The sequence below is a fragment of the Durio zibethinus genome, chromosome 5 (genome assembly GCF_047325235.1).
Source record: "Durio zibethinus cultivar Kanyao isolate XHJ-2024 chromosome 5, ASM4732523v1, whole genome shotgun sequence".
NCBI lineage: Eukaryota > Viridiplantae > Streptophyta > Magnoliopsida > Malvales > Malvaceae > Durio > Durio zibethinus.
In genome coordinates, this window is record NC_143166.1 from 7,928,382 (window position 1) to 7,935,104 (window position 6,723).

The window sequence follows — 6,723 nt, forward strand, 5'->3', positions numbered from 1 at the left end:
CTTGGGTACCTTTGTTCTTGCCCAAACACTTTTGTTACCTTGCACTTATTATCGGTTTAATGAAATATGTTTTTTTTCCTTTTACGAATAATGACTATCCATTCTTTCATCTCAATTCGTCATCTTTGTTCACCTTACAAATGAATAAGAGGAATGTATGATTGTATTTTTTTTGTCTTGAACTTAAAATGATGAAAACAATAACACAAAAGATGTCAACATTACTTTTTAAAGGTCGATAAAAGTAGATGAAAAATGACAAGAAAAGTATGACAAGACATTGATGTTGCAAACTTCTAAAGAAGAAAAATATTGTTGAAAAAAAAAACACAATGGTCAAACGTTAAGAACAAATTTGTCCTATGGCAATTATTGAGAACTTTGATAAAATAAGTAAAAAGACAAGAAATTTCGAGAGCCTTTTACCACAATTGAAAATGAATGATTTTGATTGCATTATATGCATTACATCTAGAGCACTTAGTACATACATCCATGAACAGTTATAACAAGGATAGGGACTTTCCATTCCATAATAAAAACAAGATTTAGATTTTCAAGTAAAGATAATAATCAAACAAGAGATTTCAAGAGAGAAAAATTTACTTATTCAAAGATAATAACTCAGTTTCGAACAAAAATGAGATTTTTTTAAGTTGTTGAACCTTTACCTAGATAAGCCTTTTTCAAAATGAAGAATTTTTTTAAAAGTTATTAAGCCTTTATCTAGAAGAAGTTTTTTCAAGATGAGATTTTTTAAAGTTATTAAGCCTTTAACTAGAGGAGCCTTGCCCAAGATGAGAATTTTTTAAAGTTGTTAAGCCTCTACCTAGAGGTGCCTTTTTTCAGATGAGAATTTTAAAGTTGTTAAGCCTCTACTTAGATAAGCTTTTTCTAATATGAAATTTTTAAAATCGTTAAGCCTCTACTTAAAGGAGCCTTTTAAATTTTTAAAAAATGTCGAGTCTTTGCTTAAATGAGCCCTTTAAACTTTCAAAAGTAGTTAGGCCTCTACTTAGAGAAAGTTTTTAAATTTTTAAAAATATCATCGAGCCTTTACTTAGATGAGCCTTTTAAATTTTCAAAAAAAAGAAAAACTTTATACTTAATGTTTTTTCTTTCCAAAAAAATGGTTGTTTGTTTGTCTTTGCCTTATTCCTAATTCTTAGAAATAGATAAAGAGGTGTAGCTATAAACACTCATTTATTTATTTATTATTATTATTATTATTGTTTATTTATTTATTTTCTTTTTTTGACACTTTTTTTACTAGCTGTTGGCAGTCGCATTGCTAGTAGCTTTGATAGCCATCGGCCACCATTTTGACAACCACCCTAACCCTAAGCGACCAAAGTTAAACAAAATCCTAGATTTTTTTAGATCTTGATCTGGCTCTATAAATATAGCTATAAAGACATAAACAGAGAGAGGGCCATTCAAAAAGAAAAGAAAAAAACCCTGCAAAAAAAATGAAACCTAGGAAAAAATAAAATGAAGGTTCACCAAAATAAAAAATAAAAACAAAAAATAGGCTCTGCTGAACCTAAAATACCAAAAAAGAAGGTTTTCTCTATAAAAACCCAAACAGAAATCCAATACCACAACTAAACACAAATGCATTGCCATTGGGAACAGGGACAAATAGCGCCAAAAACGAAAACAAAAAAAAAAGTTTGGCCAAAACTTTCAGTTATGATATAGACCATTCACAGCATATTCTCATAAAAAAGAGGTCAAATCAGGACTTAGAAGGTCATGAGGATTTTTTTTAATGAGTTGTTTAAGCTACCTCGTCACCAATGATGATGGTTAGTGGCTGACAGCAGTGACAGTGTAGTTGCAATGGTAACCGATTGGCCTTTTGAGATTTTTGGTTTAGAGGAAAAAATGAGATTTTTTTATAAAGAAAGGATGGAATGAAAAAAATTTTAAGCTTTTGTATAAGTTGAAGAGTCTTAAAATGATGATTTTGAGCTCCAAAATCTGTGTGTCAGCCTATGACCTGACTCGAGGTTGACATACCCGACCCGACAATTCAGCACTCCTCAAAACTTAGGCCTAAACTGGTTCAGATAACCTGCCAATGAACCATTTTTGAATTGGTCTGAATTGGGCAAGACCTCGCAAACTGCTCGTTGATCAGATTATTAATCGGTTCGATCTAGGTTTTTTTTGTATTTTCTAATTTTTAAATTTATTTTAGTTTTATCATTTTAAAGTTTTTATTATTATGTTTAAATTTTTAAAATTTCTAAGAAAAATATTTGTTTTTTAATAATAATACTAATTAAATATGAACAAATAATAAAAGTAAAGTCTAAATTTTTTATGGTTTTATTTTAAAAAAATTAAAATAAACCTTATAAAAAAAAGTAATATAACAATACTAAAAATTAATAATTAATAATAATAATAATAATAATAATAATAATAATAATAATAAATGGTTTCTAACCTTAGATATTTTAAAAAATTAAAAAATTTGTAGAAATAATTAGAATAATAATTGATAAAAAATAATAAAAATTAGTAAAATGTAAGAAAAGAAAATTTTTATCTAATGATAAGATTCAAATCTACTCTGAGTAGTGATACCTAATAAATCTTGAAGTAAGAAATTTTTTTTAAATACTATCAATGTATTGAAATATTTATAAAAAGTTTTCAATGCAATAAAAATTTTTCTTTTTTTGTTATTAAATAAAATAAAAAATTAACTAATTTGTTAAAATAAAATAATAAAAAATGAGGAAAAATAAAATTTTATCCGATGATGGGATTCTAAAAATATTCCAAGTAGAGATGCTTTACGAAATCTCTAGGTGAAATTTTTTTTTAAATATTACCAGTGTATTGGAGTATTTATAGAAAATTTTCAATATGATAAAAGTTCTCATTTTCTTCAAAGATTAAAGAAAAACTAATAAATTTTTTAAACAAAATAAAATGTGTGCACCAACATATTATCATTTGCATTGCATGCACAACATAGTTTTTTTAAAAAAGTAAATCTGAGTCTCTGAGGATTAGATTCTATGGTATTCTAAGAAACGATGCCTACGAAATCTCTAAGTGAGAAAGAATTCTTCTAATGTTTCCAATGTATTGGAATATTCTAAGAATGATTTTAATAAAAGGGTTCTAATTTATTTTTCTCGAATAAAAATGGAACAATAAATATTAAAAAAATAATAAAAGAAAAAAACCAAATTTTAATAAATGAAAGAAGTTAAGGAAATTATTTCCAAACACTGAAATTAAGAATGTTTTTGTCAAAATTAAGGAATAACATGTAATTAATTGATGCCATTTTAAACGGGTGTTGTGGGGGTGTTAATCCTTCCCCACGCATAATCGATTCTTGGACTCAACCTATTTTGTAGACCCTAAAATTATCATTTTAATAAATTTTAATTAATTTTAAAATTTTATTTAAAGGATATATTTCAATAGGTGACCAATCGCATCTAGTAAAAAAAAAGATTGGTGGCATCTCTGTTTTTTCATTTTTGTTTCCAAATTCATTGGATGACTCCAAAACTGTTACAACAATCACATTTGGAAGTATGTTGAGAAATAAAATGGAAAATGTAATTCAATCTTCCTACAAAACCCCTTACTTCCTTTTGTGTGCATGGGGGAGATAAGTTTTGGATGGTAAGTATCTTACTAGATCAATTCCAATGCCCCTCTCACTAACCAAAAATCCTAATAGTTTTTCTAACTTAGCACCAAACATGCATTTAGTCAAGTTTAGCTTAAGTTGATACTTCCATAATCTATCAAACAATTTTCTAAGATTAGTAACGTTATCCTCTTCCTCACAAGATTTTGCAATCATGTTATCTACATACACTTTTATTTTCATATGCATCATGTCATATAAAAGGGTTACCATTGCTTTTTGATAAGTAGCTTTTGCATTTTTCAATCCAAAAGGCATAACTTTATAGCAAAATGTGCCCCACATGGTAACAAATGCAATTTTTTCGATATAAGTATGGGCCATTTTAATTTGGTTATATCCTAAAAAACTATCCATAAATGAGAATGTGGAGTGCAAAAACTATCCATAAATGAGAATGTGGAGTGCCTGGCACTGTTGTCCATAAGAGTGTCAATATGAGGGCCAAAAAAAATTATCTTTCGGGCTGGCCTTATTTAGATCCTGATAATGTATGCTCATATAAACTTTTTCATCTTTCTTAGGAACCAAGACTATGTTAGCTACCCATTTTAAGTGTTTGGCTACTTCTAAAAAGCCTGCATCAATTTGTTTTTTCACTTCTGTCTTGATTTTTAACAACATATCTGGCTTCATGAGTCTCCATTGCTACGCACTAGCTTGTATTTTGGTTTTAATGGCAATTGGTGTTCCATAATATCTGAACTAAGTCCTGGCATATCTTGGCATGACCATGCAAACACATTAACAAACTAACGAAGCAATTTCTCTAAGTTCCCTTTTTCTATAGGTGAAAGAGATATACCTACCTTAACATTCTTCTTATTTTTCTTATCACTTAAATTGACTACATCTGTAACTTTCTTATGTGGTTAAATTTGTTTTTTTTCTTGATCTATTAGTTTTAATAAATCAGGAGATAAATTATACTCATCTAAATCCTCTTTATTATTAAGTTCATCAACATGAATAGGTTTTTCAAAGTCAAATCTTGGCTTATTGTTATGACTATCCTCGCATTCATTATTTGAAAACTTGAAAATAGGTGAAATTGAAAGGATGTGAACGTGTGTGTAGGAAAAGAAAAGAGAAAAAATTGTAACTTAGAATGAATGAAATAATAGAGGAAATGAAAATGCAAAAAACTAGTCATTTTATTGGAATGATAAAGGAAAGATAAGCTTATACACAAAAGTTTTTCGAATGCTCTTAGAAAGTAGCATTGGGAAAATTAACTCACTATATTACTTTTTAAAGGATTTAAAGATAACTAGCAACTTTATTGCTTTTCAATTGTTTAGTTTTTTGCCCGAAAGACATGGATATAAGAAAAGCTTCTCTTTTTGAGTTGTTGTCACTTCATCACCCACTATATAGATATAAAGTCCAGATAAGGCTTTGTTTATGTTCATCATGGGTTCTATTTGTGTGACCTTTGGTGAATCAGGGTGAGTATATCCGCTTGAAAGAAATGTATCATAGAGGAAAAGGATACTTATTTTTTCATATTTTAGCTCATGTCTCTTAAGAATGGCTAACCTCTTCTATTTTCTTTTAGCCATAGCTCTCTTTCTTTTTGCTATAGTAATATTGAATCCATGTTTAAATCTTTCCTTATTCTCAAACACCCTTAATGGCTCATTGATTCCTTACAAATTTTTTTAAGCTTGTATCCAACATACCATTATTTACCAATTATTTGTTTGACGACCATCTCGATTATACTTGATAAGCACAGAGTGGGCATCGTTGATCCTCTTCCCTTATAAGTTGATTAATAAATTCAAAAAATCTAAAAGAGCATTTCAATGCCTCATTCATAACCTCCACATGTAGAGTAGTCATGGGCTTGGATACCAATAAGTCTTATTCTCCATAAACGTAAATGTGTTGATCTTTCATTATAATATTTACTTTTTGATACAAAGATGATGAAACAATGCCTGCTATATAAATTCATAGTTGCCCTATCAGACAGCTATAAGATGATGAAATGTCCATGACTTAAAATTTTATAGATAAAGCACATTATCCTCTTTACATTGGTATCTTGATGTCTCTTAACACTTCTTTTTTAGACTTGTCGAAAGCCCTCACTATCATACAATTTGTTTTCATATACAAGGCATCACTAAGTAACTTTGTTAGGGTGATCATGGGTATGACATTGATTGAATAGCCATCGTTAATAAGAACTTTAGCTAGGATATAGCCTTTGCACATAGTAGTGATATGAAAAGTTTTGGTATTGCATCGACCTTTTAATGAAATCTCATCATCATTGAAAGTTATGAAATTTAGAGCCATAATACTCCCTACAATATGGTTAGCATTCTCGACAGAGATGTTATGGTCTATATGCACTTGATTCAACACTCTCAATATGGTATTTCGATGTAATTTAAAATTCAACAATAGCAATAATAGAGAAATTCAAGTAGGAATCTTGTTTAATTGTTCCATTATGCTGTATTTATTGTGTTTAATTAACTTTAAAAACTCATAAGTTTCTCTTTCAGTGATAGTTTTTTTATACTGTGCATCTTAAGCCATTAAATGATGAGTTTTTTCTCCTTCTCCCAACACCTTTTTTCTTTCTTTAGCTTTTCTTTTTTGAGCATTTTTAACATTTCTAGAGTATAACATTTGCCATCATATGTCATTTCACCCACTTTAGTTATATTTGTAGTGCCAGGGGCATTTAGGTTGCTTGTAACTTGGCAGTCATTTGATTCTTATGCCATGACATTATAATCGTATTTTCATGGCATTGCTTTGTCACTTTGATAAGGGAATAGGCTAGGGACTCAAATTGTCATAGGTCTCATAGGAAAAAAAATAGGTTGTTCTTTTGCCAAGCTTGGCTTTTTGTTACAAAATTAGTCACTAGCTTGGGCATAAATTTGAAAAACATGTTCCTTGAAAATCCTCATTCTATTGCATTCATCATGGACTGCTCTTGTGTCTCACTTGGCTTTTCATTACAGTAAATTGTCACTAACTTAGGCATAAACTTAAAGAACATACTTCCTAAATAT